This window comes from Acomys russatus, chromosome 3, assembly GCF_903995435.1.
Source record: "Acomys russatus chromosome 3, mAcoRus1.1, whole genome shotgun sequence".
NCBI classification, from domain to species: Eukaryota; Metazoa; Chordata; class Mammalia; order Rodentia; family Muridae; genus Acomys; species Acomys russatus.
Window position 1 is genome coordinate 49,299,701 of NC_067139.1, and position 21,234 is coordinate 49,320,934.

The 21,234-nt window shown below is 43.8% G+C and overlaps 1 pseudogene; it reads right to left on the reverse strand.

Moving 5' to 3' along the window:
• Positions 1 to 2,146: 2,146 nt before the first annotated feature.
• On the reverse strand, positions 2,147 to 2,622 carry LOC127187032 (NADH dehydrogenase [ubiquinone] 1 alpha subcomplex subunit 13-like; annotated as a pseudogene).
• Positions 2,623 to 21,234: the final 18,612 nt, after the last annotated feature.

A 21,234-nucleotide genomic window follows, 5' to 3' on the forward strand; every position in this document is an offset into this window, starting at 1 on the left:
TCCAGGGCTTGGTCTACAGTGCTGCAGCCCCCCCCCCCCCCCCGTGCCCCCAGTGGAAGACTGTGCCGTTCTGGTAGTGGAGGATGTGTTAGAAACTCCCCTATCATTGCTGGTATTTCTACTTTTCAAGAAAGATTCAATCTCAATGTTTTAATTTCTCCTTTTAGTACAAAAAAGACTAAATAAATATTTACCTGTTTTGGACCATTTTGCCTTTTCCCTACGATTATTCGTAACACTTAAAAATCTTTTAATTTGTATATACTATCATGTCATCAGAAAGCTGCATCTGTTTGGCTACTCATAGGAGTCTTTTATAGAAAAATCTTATTGACCTGACAGAAAACCAAAAATACATGTCATATGCCTCGGGAAATACACATTTTGCCTTGATAGAAATCCTACATGCCACAGCTCCGACAGTCCTACCCTCTTCAGCCTAGGAAGGAAAGGGAAAATGCTATTTATAAGATGAAAATTGTTATGCTGTTGTAACAAGAGCCCCGAGTGCCAGACCCATCCCCCCGCGTGATGCTTTAACTCTTTACTAACTCCTGGTTGTGTTTTGTAACTAGAGAACTATTCTATTTTTTAAGTTTAAAACAAACAATTGTGTTGAAAAACAAAAGTCAGAATGCAGTACATTCATTACCAGAAACTTGTCATGAGCCTAAAACAAAGTGATTTAGATTAAATGTGTGGATATGAGCACCAGGATGTCATTAACTTCCAATTAGAGGTGTTAGAAGGTTTCGGAGGTATAGAGTCCAAGTGCTTCGCAAACACCGAGAGAACATGGACTCAGACAAATGGGAAATCTCTCCCAGGACTTAGCTTTTCTCCATACAGGAAACAATGTCAAGGTCTGTAGATGATTTTTACTGCTTGCGAAAGTGTCAGACCTACAACAATTCTGAAAAAAGACAGTCTTGGTATATGGTCCCCACTTGTCTCAAAAGCATCAGGGATATCAGAGGACCCTGAAGATAACCTGCTGCGGCTGGCTTGCTCACTCATCTTTTGAGGTCTAAGCCTTTGGTTCCAGTTTGAGGAGGCTTCTCTAGTTGGGTCTGAAGTGTGTGCTGGCCTAGTACTTATTTGCTTCTAAGATCCCTCAGCAGGAGGGACTGACAAGAGGCTATCCGGAGAGAAAATGCCAAGTTGTTTTCCCGTTTTCTTTCCTTCCTTTAATCTCTCTCCATCTGTAATTTCCTGGTGGCCGTTTTCAGCTTTGCATCTGCAGAGTGCAGAAGAGCTCCCTGGAGAACCAGCAGTCACATTCCGTGTTGTGTGAGCAACGGCCAAATACATATGTGAACATCGTTTACCTGGAACGCTTCCTTTGGAGTTCCTAAAGCTTGAGGTTGTTATAGCTACTTCGCAGGACTCAATTTAACTCCAAATTGCCCATCAAATGAACACTGTGGTTGTAAAAGGAATTATGCTTCCTGCAAGGTGATGTGGAGACAGGCATTCCTCTCTGTGTCTCTTTAGTGTCTTCAAGGACTTAGATCTCAGCAGTAGAACCACTGCTGAACTTGTTTCTTGGTGGTGTCATGAAATAGCCCTTGTCACAAGGCACCTGTAAAGTGCACACTGAATAATTTGAGACCTCTAATTTGAAGTTTATTTTTCCACGATTCACAGATGGGTTTATCTAAACCTCATTGTCTTCTGCTTTTTAAAAATTTCTGGTAACATTTAGTTGTTTGACTTTCAATGTAACTCAGTGTGTTTTCATTTATCCCTTGAAACTTCTCTCTCTCTCTCTCTCTCTCTCTCTCTCTCTCTCTCTCTCTCTCTCTCTCTCCCTCCCTCCCTCCCTCCCTCTCTCCCTCTCTCTTACTTTTTAAAGTGCTTATCTTCATAGGAGGAAAGTTGCCCTTCAATTGTATGACTTTTTACAGCATCCTCCCTAGATGTGAGTTCTAGGGGTTGACAGGCATCTCTTTGGCAGCTCTTCTCAGCTAAGTAGGAAGTCCCTGCCAGGACCCAGCTCTAGAGTTCTCTTCCCGACACAGTGCACGCCATCTCTCAACATGAGCTCAGGGCTTGCTATTGTGGGTCTGCTTGAGCAGTGCGTGCTTTGGGCCGCGCTCCCTGGGTTCTGTTTGTTTGTTTGTTTGTTTGTTTGTTTTTGTTTTTGTTTTTTGACTATTCTTTATTATGGGCGTCGGCTTGGACCCTAAGTGTACCAGGTGAAGCCGAAGGTGGCATTCAACATCTCCTCCTTGGTGCGCAGCCCGTAAAATTCGCCGAGGAGGGGCGGCACCTATCGCGTGGTGTGGAACACAGACTCTCCCACCTTCCAGTCAGGCACGTCTTTCATGATGATGGCCTCCTCTTCCAGGTTCTCCCGAAGCATCTGCAGGATCCTCTGGTCCGTCTCCGCCAGGAAGAACGACATGAGGGCAATTCAGGCCTCCAAGTCCTCGATCTGCAGGCGCCTGCGCTCCCGGTTCCACTTCATCATTCTCCAGTAGCCAAAGATGAGGGTCCCGACGCCCACAGCGAACATGCTGTACCCCGACAATCCCCGGTGGGGTAGGTTCCGCTTGTAGTCGATGGGGCCATAGCCCCCAGGTGGGGGCATGTCCGGCTTCACCTTCGATGCCGCCATACTTGTAACAGGTTCTGCTTTTTTAATGCAATCATTTTGGTAGCATCTTTAAGGCTGTCAAGCAGCATCCCAGTTTTGACTCTGAAAATTACACTTGGTACCTGAAGCTTAAAGGACAGTAGCTTTGCTAATCAATAAGGGTAGAAGATCCCCATTAGGTGAGGATCAAGAAGGGGAAAACCATGATTTCACTTAGTAACCTCAGTCAGCTTTAGGCAGGGCCCATTGGTACTGGGCCTCTTGCTGTTTAAGCTTCATGGAAACTGAGGGCAGAGCCTGGAGCTCACGCTGCCTGCCAGCTCTGGGACAGGACAGTGCCCTCCTCGGCAGACATTCACTCAGCCATTGGCACAGCTCTACTTTTCCAAGAGTCCTGCCCTGCCATTCTGGTTTGCAGAATGTTTTCTTAGGAAGAAGAGTCACAGTGGAGGCTAAAATAAATAAATTGTCCTGTAAGCAAAACACTTGAACGGCCATTCCTGTTGCTGGTTTGGAGTTGTGATGTATATTAAACCCAGTTCACCCACTAGCCCACCTGCTAGGAGATAGGAAATGTTATCATTCGTAGTTCACATATGCAGAAACCGAGGCTTATCAAGATGAATAAGTTACTTGCCCTGAGGGCAACTCTTAGTGCAGGTAGAATTTTTAAAAAAAAATTTTTTTTAATTAATTTATTCTTGTTACATCTCAATGTTTATCCCATCCCTTGTATCCTCCCATTCCTTCCCCCCCCCCATTTTCCCATTATTCTCCTCTCCTATGACTGTTCCTGAGGGGGATCACCTCCCCCTATATATTCTCATAGGGTATCAAGTCTCTTCTTGGCTACCTGCTGTCCTTCCTCTGAGTGCCACCAGGTCTCCCCCTCCAGGGGACATGGTCAAATGTGAGGCACCATAGTACGTGAGAAAGTCATATCACACTCTCCACTCAACTGTGGAGAATATTCTGACCATTGGCTAGATCTGGGAAGGGGTTTAAAGTTTACCTCCTGTATTGTCCTTGGCTGGTGCCTTAGTTTGAGTGGGACCCCTGGGCCCAAATCTGCCTATCATATTGTTCTACTTGTAGATTTCTAGGACCCTCTGGATCCTTTTATTTTGCTGTTCTCCCATGCGTCTCTCATTTAGAGTCCAAATAGGATGCCTTCCCCTCTGTCCCAGTTTCCTGGTAAGTGAAGGCTTTTGTGGGACATGCCCCTTGGGCTAGTATGCAGATATAAGTGAGTATATACCATTTGATTCTTTCTGCTTCTGGGTTAACTCACTCATTATGATCATTTCTAGCTCAATCCATTTATCCACAAATTTCGGGAATTCCTTGTTTTTAATAGCTGAGTAGTATTCCATAGTGTATATGTACCACAGTTTCTTTATCCACTCTTCTACTGAGGGACACTTAGGCTGTTTCCATGTTCTGGCTATTATGAATAAGGCTGTTATGAACATGGTTGAGCAAATTTTCTTGTTGTGTGCTGGAGCATCTTCTGGGTATATTCCAAGGAGTGGAATAGCTGGGTCTTGAGGAAGCCCTATTCCCATTTTTCTGAGATAGCACCAGATAGATTTCCAAAGTGGCTGTACTAGTTTGCATTCCCACCAGCAATGAAGGAGTGTTCCTCTCTCCCCACATCCTTGCCAGCATGTGGTGTCGCTTGAGTTTTTGATCTTAGCCATTCTGATGGGTGTAAGATGGAATCTCAGAGTTGTTTTGATTTGCATTTCCCTGATGACTAAGGAGGTTGAGCATTTCTTTAAGTGTTTCTCAGCCATTTGATACTCCTCTGTTGAGAATTCTCTGTTTAGTTCCAAGCCCCATTTCTCAATTGGGTTATTCGGTTTGGTGGTGTCTAATTTCTTGAGTTCTTTATATGTAGGGTTGGTGAAGACTTTTTCCCAGTCTGTAGGCTGTCGCTTTGTTCTCTTGACAGTGTCTCCTGCCTTACAGAAGCTTCTCAGCCTCATGAGGTCCCATTTATTAATGGTTGACATTAAGGCCTGGGCCGTTGGTGTTCTGTTCAGGAAGTTGTCTCCTGTGCCAATATGTTCCAGGCTCTTTCCCACTTTTTCCTCTAAGTGGCTTGGTGTTTCTGGTTTTATGTTGAGGTCTTTAATCCACTTGGATTTGAGTTTTGTGCAAGGTGACAAATATCGTCCAGTTTCATTTTTTTACACATAGACCTCCAGTTAGACCAGCACCATTTGTTGAAGATGCTATCCTTTTTCCATTGAATGGATTTGGCTTCTTTGTCAAAAATCAAGTGACCATATGTGTGTGGATTCATATCTGGGTCTTCGATTCGATTCCACTGATCAACCAGCCTGTTGCTGTGCCAGTACCATGCTATTTTAATTACTATTGCTTTATAGTATAGTTTGAGATCAGGTATGGAGATTCCTCCGGAGCACCTTTTATTGTACAAGATTGTTTTAGCTATTCTGGGTTTCTTGTTTTTTCATATGAAGTTCAGAATTGAACTTTCAATTTCTTTAAAAAATTGTGTAGGTATTTTGATAGGGATTGCATTAAATCTGTAGATTGCTTTTGGTAGGATGGCCATTTTTACTATGTTAATTTTCCCGATCCATGAGCAAGGAAGATCATGCCATCTTCTCAGGTCATCTTCAATCTCTTTCTTCAGAGTTTTGAAATTTTTTTCATACAAGTCCTTCACTTGCTTAGTTAGGATAACTCCTAGATATTTTATATTGCTTGTGGCTAATGTGAAGGGTGTGGTTTTCCTAATTTCTTCCTCTGCAAGCTTGTCATTTGTGTATAGGAAGGCTACAGACTTTTTTGAGTTAATTTTGTATCCAGCCAATTTGCTGAAGGTGTTTATCAGCTTTAGGAGTTCTCTGGTGGAATTTTTGAGGGTCACTTATGTACACTATCATATCATCTGCAAATAGGGAATAATTTAACTTCCTCCTTTCCCATTTGGATACCCTTGATCTCCTTTTGTTGTCTTATTGCTCTGGCTAGAACTTCGAGTACTATATTGAAGAGATATGGAGAGAGTGGGCAGCCTTGCCTTGTTCCCGATTTGAGAGGAATTTCCTTGAGTATCTCACCATTTACTTTGATTTTGGCTATTGGCTTGCTGTATATAGCCTTTATTATGTTGAGGAAAGTGCCTTGTATCCCCGATCTCTCTAAAACTTTAAACATGAATGGGTGTTGAATTTTATCAAATGCTTTCTCTGCATCCAAGGAGATGATCATGTGGTTTTTAATTTTCAGTTTGTTTATATGGTGGATTACATTGATGGATTTCCGTATATTAAACCATCCCTGCATGCCTGGAATGAAGCTACTTGGTCATGATGAATGATATCTTTGATGTGTTCCTGTATTCGTTTGCAAGTATTTTATTTAGTATTTTTGCATCTATGTTCATAAGAGAAATTGGTCTGAAATTCTCTTTCTTTGTTGAGTCTTTGTGAGGTTTAGGTATCAATGAGACTATGGCATCATAGAATGAATTTGGTAATGTTCCATCCATTTCTATCTTTTGGAGTAGCTTGAAGAGTATCGGTATTAGCTCGCCTTGAAGGTCTGGTAGAATTCTGCACTGAAACCATCTGGCCTGGGCTTTTTTTTTGGTTGGGAGACCATCGATGATTGCTTCTATTTCTGTAGGGGAAATGGGACTATTTAGCTTGTTTATCTGTTTCTTCATTCAACTTTGGCAAGTGAAATTGATCAAGAAAATCGTCCATTTCCCTTAGATTTTCAAATTTTGTGGCGTATATGCCTTCAAAGTACGATCTTATGATTCTTTGAATTTCTTCAGTGTCTGTTGTTATGTCTCCCTTTTCATTTCTGATTTTGTTGATTTCAATACTGTCCTCTCTGCCTTTTAGTTAGTTTGGCTAATGGTCTGTCTATCTTGTTGATTTTCTCAAAGACAGCTTTTGGTTTTGTTGATTCTTTGGACTGTTTTCTTAGTTTCTAATTTGTTAATTTCAGCCCTGAGTTTGATTATTTCCGGGCGTCTACTCCTCTTGGGTGTTTCTGCTTCTTTTTTTTCTAGGGCTTCCAGTTGTGTTGTTAAGATGCTTATGTGCGATGTTTCCAATTTCTTTTTAAAGGCACTTAGTGCTATGAATTTTCCTCTTAGCACTGCTTTCAATGTATCCCACAAATTTGGGTATGTTGTTTCTTCATTTTCATTGAATTCAGAAACTCCTTGATTTCTTTCTTTATTTCTTCCCTGACCCAGGTGTCATTTAGCAGAGAGTTGTTTAGTTTCCACAAACGTGTAGGCTTTTTGTTATTTCTGTTGTTGTTGAATTGCAGCCTAAGAGCATGGTGATCTGATAGGATACAAGGTATTATTTCAATCTTCTTGTATCTATTGAGGCTTGCTTTGTGACCTATGATGTGATCAATTTTGGAGAAGGTTCCATGGGGTGCAGAGAAGAAGGTGTATTCTTTCTTGTTTGGGTGAAAGGTTCTATAGATATCTGTTAGATCCATTTGGCCCATGGTATTGGTTAATGATGTTATTTCTCGGCTTAGTTCTGTTTTCAAGACTTATCCTTCAGTGAGAGTGGGGTGTTGAAGTCCTCCCACTATTATTGTGTGGGATCGATGTGTGGTTTAAGCTTTTTTAGGAGATCTTTTACAAATGTGGGTGCCCTTGTATTGGGAGCATAGATGTTCAGAATTGTGATGTCATCTTGGTTGACTTTCCCTTTGATGAGTATGAAGTGTCCTTCCTCATCCCTTTTGATTAATTTTGGTTGAAAGTCTATTTTGTTCGATACTAAAATGGCTACGCCTGCTTGCTTCTTGTGACCATTTGCTTGGAATATTTTTTTCCAACCTTTTACCCTGAGGTAATGCCTTTCATTATGGGTGAGATGTGTTTCTTGGATGCAGAAGAATGTTGGATCTTGTTTATGTACCCATTCAGTTAGTCTGTGTCTTTTTATTGGAGAATTGAGGCCATTGATGTTGAGAGATATTAATGACCAGTGACTGTTAAGAGTCTTAATTTTGATGTTGTTTCCAGTCGAGCGTTTGTGTAGTTGTGTTTTTGCCATGGGATCGTTATCTATTGCCTGGGTAGTTTTGGTTGTAGCTTGACCCTTTGGGAGGAGTTTTCCTTCTAGTACCTTCTGTAAAGCTGGATTTGTGGATAGGTACTGTTTGAATTTGTTTTTGTCATGGAATATTTTGTTTTCTCCATCAATGGTTATTGATAATTTTGCTGGGTAAAGTAGTCTGGCCTGGCATCTGTGGTCTCTTAGGGTTTGCAGGATCTCTGTCCAGGCCCTTCTGGCTTTTATGGTCTCTGCTGAGAAGTCGGGTGTAATTCTGATAGGTTTACCATTAAATGTTATTTGGCCCTTTTCCTTTGCAGCTTTTAATATTTTTTCTTTGTTCTGCATGTTTTTGTGTTTTGATTATTATGTGGCGGGCAGTTTTTCTTTTCTGGTCAACTCTATTTGGTGTTCTGTAGGCCTCTTGTATGTTTATAGGCATTTCTTTCTTTAGATTGGGGAAATTTTCTTCTATGATTTTGTTGAGAATAGTTTCTGGGCCCTGGAGTCTGATGTCTTCTCTTTCTTCAATGCCTATTATCCGCAGATTTCTTCTTTTCATGTTGTCCTTAATTTCTTGGATGTTTTGTGTCAGGAGTTTTCCAGATTTGGCATTTTCTTTAATGGTTGATTCAATATCTGTGATTGTATCTTCTAGCCCTGAGATTCGTTCTTCCATCTCTTGGATTCTGTTAGAAAAGCTCACCTCTGTGTTGCTCGCCTTCTTCTTTGAGGTCTCACGTTCTCGTTTTTCTTCTGTCTGTGTGTTTATCATTGAATCCATTTTCATTTTCAGATCTTGAACTGATTTTTTTATTTCTTTCATCTGATTTTTTGTATATTCCTGAGTTTCTTCCATTGCTTCTTTATAGGTCTTCAGAGCTTGAACCGTTTTATTTATTTCTTTCATCTGGCTGTTTGCATTTTCCTGCAATTTTTCCAGTTCCACTCTAGGTGCTTTTTTTATGTCTCTCACCTGTTTGTCTGCGTCTTCCTGCATTTGATTACGAATTTTATTTGTTTCCTCCATTATCATCCTCATTACTAAGGATTTGAGGTCATTTTCTTGTATTTCCATTGTATTTGAGTTCTCTGGGTTGTTTTCTTTGGGATAGCTGGAAACTGGAGACGCCATGTTGTTTTGGGTTTTTTTGTGTATGCTTTTTCATTGTCCTTTAGACATCTTGCCATCTTTGTTTTTATTGGGTAGCTTTCAGAGTTGGATGGAGGGTGTCTGACGATAGATTCACTTGTTTTCTCATGATTTCCCTAGGCTGCGAGCTCAAAGCTTCACTGGTGTGGATGTTAGGAGGTTAGCCCTGTTGTTCTGGTCTCTCACAGCCAGTGATCTTCAGGCCCCCTGTGCTGTGGATCCTGCAATTGTTCTGGGTCTCTGAATGAGCGTTGGGTCAGGCCAAGGTATCCACAGCCTTCTGTGTTCCCTGCCAAATCCAGCCAGGAACACTGGGCCCGAACCACGGGCTGAACTCAGCTAGATTCTCAGGGCCTGAACCGTCTGCCAAGCTCAGCTAGGGATTCTGGGCCCAAAATGCACACAGGATCCAGCCAGAATTTTTGGGCTGGGACTACGCACCAAGCTCCGCTAGGGCCTTTTGGCCCAAAGTGCGTGCTGTGGTCAGTTATTCACTCAGGGCCTGAACTGACCACTAATCTCAGCCAGGAATTCTGGATTCAAACTGCACACTGTGTCCAACCAGAGTCTTAGAGCTGGTGGAACCGAGCACTCTGTCCAGCCTGTGCCACAGCAGGAGAACTGTGGCTGCTCTGAGTTAGGGCCTGTGTTGGAACCAAGTGCTCCGCCCAGACTGTGTCACTGCAGGGGAGCTGCTGCTGAGCTGAGGTGGCGCCTAGGGTGGAACTGAGTGCTCAGCCAAGCCTGCACCACAGCAGGAAAACTGCGGCTGCTCTGAGTTAGCGCCTGTGTTGGAACCAAGTGCTCCGCCTAGACTGTGTCACCGCAGGGGAGCTGCCGCTGAGCTGAGGTGCTGCCTAGTGTGGAGCTGCAGGCTCAACTAAGCCTGCGCCACAGCAGGGGAGCTGTGGCCGAAGCTGAGTTAGTGCCTCGGGTAGAATTGCTTGCTGGGCTGGGCCAGTACCCGGGACTCTGGGGCCGAACTGTCCGCCGAGTCTAGTCTGGGTCCGAAGGCTCCATAAGACCCAAATCCTGCCCCAAGTCCCCTCTCCCGCAGCAACTCCCACCAGCCACCACACCAATCGCCTCCACTGGAAGGTTATGAGCTGCAAACCTCAGCCACTGCTGCTGGTGCCGCCGGTGCTGCCGCCTCTGCCGCTGCCACTCCGATGAGAGAAAATCCACGCTCCTCCTGTGTGCAGGGGCACGCAGGTCCTCCACACCCTGGTCCCTCCGAACCGTGGAGCACTCCCGCTGCTGTGATGTTCGGACCTCGGTGTTCCTGGCTCAGAAATCTGTGCAAATCCCTGAATTGTTCACTGGAGCCTCCAAACACGGTCCACACTGCTCGCCGCCATCTTGGATCCTCCCAGTGCAGGTAGAATTTAAGCCCAGAATAGACTAACTCACACAGTACCTACCCCGTCATTAATCTGCTGTGGTCATCACCACAGTCAAAGTTTAGTATCTCCAAACTTTACCGTTGGTTTTGCTACCCCTGTTCTGTACATGGGAGGGCAGGGGCAGCTGTGTTCCGGTGAGGTGAGGCTTCTCTTCTGGGCTGCAGCCTGGGAACTTCTAGCTCTACTCTCTCACCAAAGAAAGAGAGCAGGAATTTTTGATTTTATTTTATATTTTACCCTTCTTATAAGGCATAGATTGTCACAGAATTCCCATTTCCATAACCTGCCTTCCTCTTGATACTTCCATCTCCAAATACCATTGCCAGCATGTGAGATCTAGGGGTGGGATGGGGGGGCGGGTAGTGACATTTGTTGCCCAGCAAATAATTCTCCTACAGCAAGACAGCTTGTTTCTTTAAAGCCAGCAGGACCTCTGACTTCAGTGTGTTCTGTGTAATATGACATTGTCCTTTCTCCTGGCTGAAAGCAAGTCACAGGTTCCAGATTTGGAAGGGGCCCACATGAAGGCATAACTCACGAGAGGTCATATTAAATCCTGTTTCCTTTGGGAATCCAGTTCAGAGAGGATGACAGAACATCTGTACAGGGGTGGGCTCATACATTATCCCCTGTCTTGGTCTTAAGCCTGGTATCACGTTAGAATTGCCCAAGGAACACTAAACAAGTGACCCCATCCTCACAGAGCCTGATTTCTTGAGTCAAGGTATGACATAGGCATCAAATCTTACAAACTGTCTTCCTGATATATCTACGGAATCTGGGCCTCTCTGGAGAAGGTTTTTCAATCACAACTGCTCAGGAGGCTGAAGCAGGAGGATCCTAAGTTTCAAGCAAGCCTGGGCAGGCTAAGGTTGAGTTCAAGACAAACCTAGGCAACTTAGTGAGACCCCCCTTTGTAATGGCTTGGTAATGGAGCACCTGCTGGTTTATGAGGCCCTGGTTTAAATGCCTGATATTGACAATAGGAAAAAAAGTATCAAACATAGACAAATCTAGCCAGGCTGCAAACACTGGTCTAGTGCAACAGGCTTCAGGGCCCAGGTAGATATGTCTTTTTGACATCTGCATCCAGAGGAAACCACCTTGGTTTCCTAGCTATGTCATGCATTCCCAGAACTGGGAAATATATATATATGTGTGTGTGTGTGTGTGTGTGTGTGTGTGTGTGTGTGTGTGTGTGTGTGTGTGTGTGTATTTTTTTTTTCTGGGACAGGGTTTCTCTGTGTATCCCTGGCCATCCTGGAAATTTCTCTGCTCTATGGATCAGGCTGGCCTTGAACTCAGAGATCCATCTGCCACTGATTCCCAAGTGATGGGGTTAAAGGTGTGTGCTGCCCACCAGCCAGTGAGAAAAATATATTTGTCAAATTTGTCACAAGATCCCTTAAGAGTAACAAGTCTTTACATTGTTAAGCAAAGCCAGGGCAAATCTTTCTGTTGTGTAGACAGCTTGGTGCTGCCAAGATTTTGCAAACTGTTTGCCATCCCCAGCTTCAAGAAAGGGAAAATATAAGTAGGTGAAACACATCTGTAAAGTCGATAGAAAAATAATCTCTGATGTTTGGGAGAAAAGTTGTTCCCACTGTGACTTGAGCCATACAGAATGAGATGCTCTGTAAGAGGCTACATTGTACAATGTGGATGTCCCTGGGGTGTGTTGTTTAGAAAGCTGAGTGGAGTGCATTCACAGTGAAATCTCCCGAATCTGCAAGTGCTGACCATACCCACTGAGAACTAAAGGATTCCGATCTCTGATGTGATGATTGATTGGTAGGAAGACTTTTTTCTGGCTCTGCCCATGCCTCCTTCTCTTCTCAGGCACCTGCTCAGCCTGGGCTGCCATGGAACCTGCCACGTAGTGTAGCTGCATTCTGAGCCTGGGTGAAAAGTGCTGGTCAGCAGGGAAAGATGGGTTTTTATGGCTGCCATGTGCACTCTTGTTGCCCAGGCTTTAGGAAGCCTGTGCTCTGTTTGTACCTACATCCTGGACATGAGTCTTTTCTGGCTGAAAACTCAGTCTGGAGCAAGATGGGAAAACTGTCCCTCTACTTGGCCACTGAGGTCTTCTCATCTTATGTCAAAGATGATGGAATCCTCTGGGAGTGCAATGCAAAAAGGACAGAGTCCCAGCAATAGAGAAAGGGTATAGCAGCCTTCCAGCAGTGGTGGGTCATGAGCTACAAAAGTGACAGTAAAACGGGTTGTCTTTAAAATTCCCTGCAGACAAGCTTACCAACACGAGCGCAACTGCACGTGTTTGATCCAGAGCGAGAGTGAGTGTTACCTCTTTTGGACTAAAGACTCTTACAGCTAAGCTGAAATATGTTTGCAGTTTCCACAGAGCCCTAAATATACAATTAAACAGCAGGTAATCGTGACAATCACTGTGGAAAGTGGCAGGAGTTCCCAGGAGCCTGAAGGCCATAGCAATTACACTCCCGCTGTTTATTCAGGGATTTTTCTCAATATGGCAATTTTCTCTCTTCTTCATTAAAATAGTTACCAGTCACTGAGAAATGAAGCCCAAATCTGGAGAGGTGCATGAGTCAGAGAGAAAGCCATTTATATAACCAGTTCTCTGGCCAGGTCTGGGACAGCAGAACTGGAAGGCTGAGCACTGTCTCAGGAAATAGGACAGTGGCCTCTGCAATATTGTACCTTAATCACTTTGTCCCTTGCAATTCTCCCTTCTGATTTACTGAGTCAAAACACAGACCATCCATAGTTATTTCTATTCTTCTTCGATCGGGTTGCTGCAGATGAGTTTGTCATGGAAAAGGCAAGTGTATTCAGATTTGTTCATATGATAAGAAGGATCACACATAGTCTTCTGATAATAAATGGATGATGAACAAAATCATCAAGAAAACCATATACAGGCGTTGGCAAGACGGTTCAGCAGTTGAAATACATGCTGCCAAGCCTGATGTCTTGAGCCTAATCCCTTCGACTCACATGATGAAAGAGAGAACTGATTTCTGTGAGTTTTCCTCTGACCTCTGTGATAATGGCATGTTCATGTGCCCACTGTGTGTGTGCGAGCGTGCGTGCACACGTGTGTGTGCGCGTGCGTGCACATGCACTCTGTGTGTGTGTGTGTGTGTTTCTCTCTCAAAGAGTTTTTCACACACAAAGTAAATAACTGATAAAATTAAATAAAAATGCATCCTTAGTGACGTATTTAGGTAATGAAGATGATAAAACCGAGTCACTGTTGATGTGACAATGGCAACAAAGTATTAATGACGATGACTTTATTTTTACATTTCACTATCTGTGTCATAAGCATTTAACAAATTTTTAATATCCCAAACAATCCTACTGAACAAATGTTACCGTTACTGACTGATAAGGAACCATAAGGCAAAGGCACTGCAGTGAACTGACCACCATAGAATCCAGGGAGAAGTTAGCAGGTAGTAGATGAATTCACTTTTTAGACCAGACTAGGAAAATGAAGCGGGCTTATTGATAAGATTACAAGGGACAGTGGGCAGGCGATAACAATATAGCTTTACCAGTGTTGCATGATGGGTCCTTGTTGCCAGCCTGGAGGCTGCATTGCAGCCTAGATTTCATCTTCCCAGCTTCCTGCAATGGCCTCTCAGGGCTAACTTGCAAGGATCTGATGCTGCTAGCTTCAAGAAACTTTCTGGACCCTTGGCATAAATCCCAATCCTTCTCACATTTTTCATCCTGCACAACCAGTGCCATGGGGACTGCTGCCCATTCAATATGTAGCCTTGTCCCCCTTGGACCACAGATATAATGGCCCCCGTGTGTCCTCAAGGCTGAATCTGAGAAACTGAGGAACTGGCTTTGTATTGTCGCAGCAACCCCTTCAGATCTCTCCTTTCAAACGGATTTCCCTTTTCACAGGGTTGAGCCCTTGATGGGTGGGGTCTTGCCTACAGTCCTGATTGTCGCAGAACACAGCATGGACTTGTTCTAACAGATGCTCTATTTTTACCTTTCTTGCCTGGGATTTCAAATTTGTGCACCTTTCTTTGTGGCAAATTTAGTTTTCCCCCCTGGTCTATTGGTGCCCGTTCCCATTGTAGACCTGTGCAAGGGCAGAGAATGTAAACATGACACAGTTTGAACCCTATTCTGCCACATACCTTTTAAAAATTAGTCTTTAAATTCTCAGAACACAGACCTAGTGCAGCCACGTTCTTTGCCACAGTGTGACGTGAGCATTCTCTAGGTCAGCTCATAACAGAATCTTTGTCATCCTCTGAAACTTCACGATTCTGCACTGTCTGTGTGGGTCTTGGCATTCTGGTCTCCCAAGATGCTCCTAAAATAGTCTATTGAACTCTTCTTACAGGGTTTTAGGGTGCCCCAGGCTACAGCTCCGAATTATTTCCATTTTAATAAACCAGTTCCCAAGGCTTGTCAGCCACGTTAGCAGACTTAGTACAATAGCGCTACTCTTTGGTATAATTTTTGTTTAGTTATTTTCTCAGTGGCATGGCAACATATCTGACTTGAGGAAGGATAGAAGAGTTTACTTTGGGTCCCAGGGTGAGGGGAAACAGCTTATCATAGTGGAGAGGATGACATGGCAGAAGAGTGAAGTGATTGGGCACATTGTATCCGTATTATGTAGCACAGAGAGATGAAGGCATGCCGGCACTCTTCTTGATTTCTCCTTTCTAATCCCATAAACACTCCAACCCTAGAGCTCTGGAAGGTTCTTCAGTGATAGTGGGTACATCTTTTATAGAAGGAGCATCAGTATTGTCTCACATTTTATGCTGCGGAATGGTGGGGATCCTCTGTAGACAGCCACGCTGCTCTGTCTTCTCCAGCCCCTTTAGCAGCTTAGGTAACCCCAACCCTATTCTTTCACTTTTCTCATCATTGAAGTATTCTTATTCTGCTGGTAGTTTTATTTTTATCCAACTTTACTCAGGTTTCCAAGATTTTCACCGACTTGTTTTTGAGATTATGATATAATTACATTACTTCCCCATTCCAAACCTCCCCATGTACCCCTCTTTGCTCTCTTTCAAATTCACATCCCCCTTTTCATTAATTACTATTACATACACATTTATATACCTATGTTTTCCTAATATAATCTGCTCAGTCTGTATAATGTTACTTGTATGTTTGTCTTCAGGGCTGACCATTTGGTATTGGTATTGGTGTGCTCTTCTCATGAGGAGACTATTTCCCCCACTCTCATCATTCCTCGGTGGCCTGTAGTTCTTCATAGGACGGAGACCTTCTGGCTTTCCCTTGTCCACTTTGCCATGTCTATTGGTATTTTCCTTGTACACCACATGTTCAGGCTGTCATGTCAGTAGGACTTCATGGGTGTAGCTTCCAATTACTAGTTGATACAGTCTCACAGCAAACTCCCTGAACTCCTGGCTCTTAGAAACTTTAGACTCCTCTTCCACAATGTTCCCTGAGCCTTAGGTACAGAAGGTTGTGTGTCCATTGAACTAGGCTCCACAACTCTGCATTTTGCTTGGTTCTAGTTTCCTATACTGGTCTCCATCTGGTGCAAAAAGAAGTTTCCTTAATGAGGGCTGAGAACTGCACTTGTCTGTAGGTTTAAGGATCAATATTTAGAATATAGTTGATGATTATGCTGATTTAGTAAATTGGTAGTTATAGGTTTTCCTCCAATATCTCTGATTACCTATCCCCAAGTAGGGGAGTAGATTCCCATTACCAAGTTTGATTCCCCTCTTGTTCAGCTGGTCATAAGTCCAATAAGAGCGATGATGTTGCTTATTACCCAGGTATGCACACCATTACTGCATCCTTAGGGTTATCATGGCATGCTGGTCAGTGCTGTGCTTTGTAGGCATCATAGCTGGGTAGGATTGTCTGTTGCCTCCCTCCTTTAGAAGTTTGCAGGGCATGGTATGGTACCGTGAAAGCTAGTCCTCAGGGGAGAGGGGTTCCTGTCAGTTCCAGCTTTGGGGCCTGTGGGCTCTGTGTGTGAAATGCAAGATGTCTTCAGCAACAGGAATTTACCTTTCACCTCTGGGGAGCAACCAAGGGTGGTAGCAATAATCGATGAAGTTTGGAGAGTGACAGCTCTGGGCAGCTCAAAAGAGGACTTCTCAGCTTGATGCTGGAGTTTTTGTTAGGTGACCTCCCCACCCCCAACCCCCTGGGGAAGCACTGTCAGACCAGATGAGAAAATTTCATTTGAGCGACCTATGTATATATACAGACTTCTATGTAGTATTGCTTTTATAAGGTAGATAGTTAATGGCATGATTCCTTATGGCTTTCGGATGTCCTTATTGTCATTCTACCCTGTACCCTCCTCCTTCTGTATCTCCCTTCCACTTCCTAACTAGAGTCTCCCCTTTTTCCTCATTTCCTTATATTCCCTTTCTTATTTTTCTTCCCATCCTATGACAATGGTCCCATTTTTTCCCTTGTTCTGTAGTGACACTATGCCATATACTTAGATCTGAAGATATGGAACTAGGGTCTCTGTTGAGAAAGAGCAAGCAACATTTGTATTTCTGGGTCTGAGTTACCTCACTCAATATAATCTTTTTTAGTTCTATCCATTTACCTGTAAAACCGATGATTTAGTTTTTCTTTACAGTTGAGTAATATTCCACAGTGTATATGTACTACATGGAATTTCTGACATTCTTCATTCATTGTTTATCTGTCACTTAACAAATAATAATCTTATGGATCTAATGCACCACATACATAGGGTTGAAGGAATTGAGGTTAGTAACAGGGTCTAGAGTCCATACATAGCTCATGGTCTAACAGTTGTGTGACAAATGTTATAGAGATAGGAAAAAAAGGTTGTGGGCCCAGAGAGAAATGGACTAAGGAAGCTGCAGGGAGGAGTGTTTGCTGCTGACCCAAGGAGATCTACCCTTACTTCACCCTTTCTTCCACAAGGTGGCATGGGGAATGCAGGTTCAGTGCAGGGAGAGAACACCCTGCTTGGAAAGCCTTGGCAGCTCTTAGGGGACAAAGGGACTATCGAGTGATTTGAACACTCAGAAGAAAAGGCCAAAGCTTGAAAAAGTATGAGGTCACTGGGAATTGGAAGTCAGATATAAGAAAAGAACACAGACTTCTCTTTGCCAGAGGTATGAAGAAATAACTGTGGATCAGAACCAAGAAAGCTCCTCTTTCTGGCATCTCTGGTTAAGTCTTCACATATTATAATTGAATGTACACAAATACAAATAAATTTTGGCACCTGAGGAAGGAATGTAAATTGTAGAAGAGAATCTGTGTATACTTGGCAAACAATAACAATGCAGAGGATTCAGCGATGGGGGCCTCAGATCTGAGTGGTGCAAGAAATGATGGATTCTGTAATCTCGAAGGCCGAAGGCATCACATGTGAACACTAATGGATAACAGCTCTTCCCCCTCCCTTCCCAGAGCCTTGTATGTGCCAAGCAAGTGCTATACCACTGAGCCCTGTTCATATAATTTTTGGCCAGTTGTTTCTTACAGAGGGCAGGCTAATGGTTAAGATGCCACCATTCATCTTAGTCTACACAGGAATGGAAGTGTCAAGGAAGTAGATAGCAGACTCCAAGATCATGTTTTCTCGAGGGTGCAGTGGGAGTTTACAACCAACAGTGGGGAAGCTGTGATGGATGTGGCGAGGAATTGGAGCCTAGAGTCATCAGAGTGAATCTTGCTTGGCTTGGTATCCAGATGTTCACATATGAACTGTTTACAGGCATGTGTATGTACATGGGTTACTATAAGCAGACATGATTTAATCATTGAGAGCCTACCAATAGCCTGGGGACAATAGCAACCAACTGCCACTACACTCATGTTCTGGTTTCTAGTGTCATTCTCCAAAGAAAAGAACCAGCAAAACTTGAAGAAATGGCATAGAGAACTGGAGAAGAAACTGCAGATGAGCCTTAGTTATTGTGTAAACACCAGATAACAAGAAAGCACTTGGTCAAAAGCAGAAGGATGGAGCCCTCTGTGAGAGCTCCCAGCAGCCAAGGTTAGACCACCCAAGAGAAAGGAAACTACCACACCAAATAAACCCCCTGTGTCCGTGGTGATAAAAATGACTGAGCAAGTTAATAAACGGGGAAGGCTGACAGTTTTAAATGTCTCCAGAGGCTCACATGCTGGATGCTAGGTCACCCACTGGTGGCCTGTCATTAAAATAACTACATTCATCCTCCATTTATAGGGAAGGAGGAATATATGGGGGAGGGCTGAATTGTTCTTTTCAGATCTTTGTGAATTGAGTTTCTGGTTAGCACTCCCCCCTCCTTCCCTAATATAACAATATTCCAATGAACACAACTGACAACCATTTTGTCTATGCTGCTCTCAAGCTGGGTACAGGCTTGGAGGGCGGGGGCAGTTGGTATCCATGGAAAGAAGGACAGACTAAGTATCCTGGTCCTGTATGAATCTGTATGAAGTAAGGAGATCAGTGACCATCCTGCAGGGGTTTTTAAACCAGGCCTTGTATGTCAGCTTCTTGAGTTCATGCTGCATTCCCTTTGATGAGACGTAACCACGTGCTGACAGAGGCAGCAAGAGTACCGAGAACTGGGGCCGCTGACATGTGGCCACCATCAGGCAAAGGTGACCGGGTTTGACTTTGACTCTGCTGTCCAGGTGTTATGAGGATAAGCACAGCCAAACACTACCTCCCTGCTTGTTGGAAAACAATGGCTCCTAGGCCTTACCACACCCTACTATATCAGAAGCCTGGCTCTTACGTGTGCACATGCATGTGCACACACAGACAGACACACACAGACACACAGACACATACACACACACACACACACACATACTGGGTAAAAAAATGGGTAATTTTTTATTTAGGATTTTTCCTTTCAGGCAGTTACAGTGCCTAAGATAGGCTGGGCTGTTAAGCAAATGAACAAACTCTAAAACCCAGCATAAGTAAATAAGGTTTTTAGTGTTCTCTATGACAGCTATGATTAATCAATGGCTAAGGTTATCCATGTACTTCACTGTCTTAAGTGTGATGATTTTTGTTACCTCATTGTTTCAAAACTACAACTCAAGTCTAGTGACCACAGCAGCTGGAGGAGAGGAGAGTACTGTGAGCTGGGAGATATCATAAACTCCTCTGATTGGCTGATAGGAAATCCTTCTCAGACAGTATCATTCGTCCTTGGTTCTTATTGACGATCATTGGCTTCATACTTGTGCCTCATCTGGTATATAAAATGTCACCAGATTTTGTATCTGGAGTAGATCTCTGCCAATAAGGACAAGGGACCATGAACATGGCAGATGACCAAGCATGTTCACCTTGCTGTCTCACCTTTAAGGCATCCTGGATATGGCCTGAACACTGGAGATCTATTTAACACTGTTCCCTGATGAGAAAGTTACAGCACCTGGGATTTCTCAAAACAGATATTCAGTGAGAACGGAGGACTAGACAGAAGCCAGCAGGTCTTATCTGGGATCTGCTACTGTCACAACAGTAGATTTGTAATTAAATGCAGATCCCTTATTCCTTCTGAAATCAGCTGGAGAGCAACAATTTTGCTTTGAAGTGTTGTGGTCATGTGGAAGGCCATTGGCTCAGGAAAATGCCAGAAGTTATCCAGGAAAGCTTTTCAGGAAAGCTTTTATTACTGAAATAAAAGCTTTTGGGGAAAAGGCTTGTCATTATTATTATTTTTTATTCAGATGTGGAATGTGAAAGTGACAGCAGAAGCAACAGCAGCCATATTATAACTACATGGACCAAAGCCACAGGCTAAGGTTGATGGGAGTGAAACTGAATCCTTAAAGAAGCTGTGTAATACTTACAGTGATGCTGTCTGGCAACTTTGGATGTCTTATTACAGAAGGGCTAGAAGTTCAAGTCAATTTAGTTACATTTCAATTACAACATGTTTCAGGGTGTAACAGCAACCGGTCCACCTATGCTCCACACAGATTCTTCAATGTCTCCAGAGCACAGCGTGGAGGAGAATGTCCTTTCAGAGCCATCTTCATGTTGCAGGCGTTCTTCAGAGAAGTTACTCCAATGACTTTCTTTTGACTTGTGAAGCTGACAGACAGTGGCCGCCAAATGGAAGTGTGAGACCCTAGGGTTCACCAGGAGGGTTTGTTCTTGCAGCCTTAGCTGTTGTGCTCTCCTTCTGAAGCATCTTAGTCAGTGGCAGTCTTCTCTTGCTGCCTGCTGGGGTTTCTCCACTCTCCATGGCTCAATTTCTCAAGACCTTGAGAAATGCTCCTGAAGGAGCTGACCACACTCTCTCCCGAGCTGCTGAGTGTGTGGAAGCCCACAGCCTTCTCCTGGATCCATTCGGAGGAGGCTTTTTGAAGGAAGCAGTTGATGCTGGGCCTGGCTCTTCTCTTTCCTCTCACACATAGCAACTGGTGCCTCAGCAAGTGAGATAGGTTCTATTTATATCTAAGTCTCTGCCTCTGTGCATAGAACAAGCGTGCTTCTAAGGAAAAAGGGAGTCTAGGTTTCTAGGAGAACCTCTGCTCAGCTGGCAACATATACAGGGTGAGGCAGGTGAGAAAGAACGAGGTCAAGACATGTCCAAACCCTGAAAATCTCCTCTTGAGACCAGCCGGAGTAAAGACTGCTCCCTCTTTGTTCTGAGCCTGCATGCCTCTGGTGCATGTAGCCTTTCGACTTCCTTCTCTGCCACATGGCCAGGCTTCAGGTTAAAACTTATTTCCTTATAAAGACATGTTCAGCTAACACCTGAAATTCCTCTTCATTCAGATGAAGCATTCCCAGCACCTCAGCCACAGCCAATGATGTACACCCAACCCTGAAAACCCCTGTCCACTTCCCTAAGGGTTCTATAGCCTTTATTGATCCCCAAGAAATGGAGCGGTTTCACTGAAAACCATTTTGGAGAAGGCTGTTTCTCCCCACACTCAACACTGGACCAAGGTCCTATGTAACCCACCTGTGGGCTAAACTTCATTCCTTCCAGTCCAGCCAGGTGAGCGATGGTGTCTGAGCACGCCAGAGGA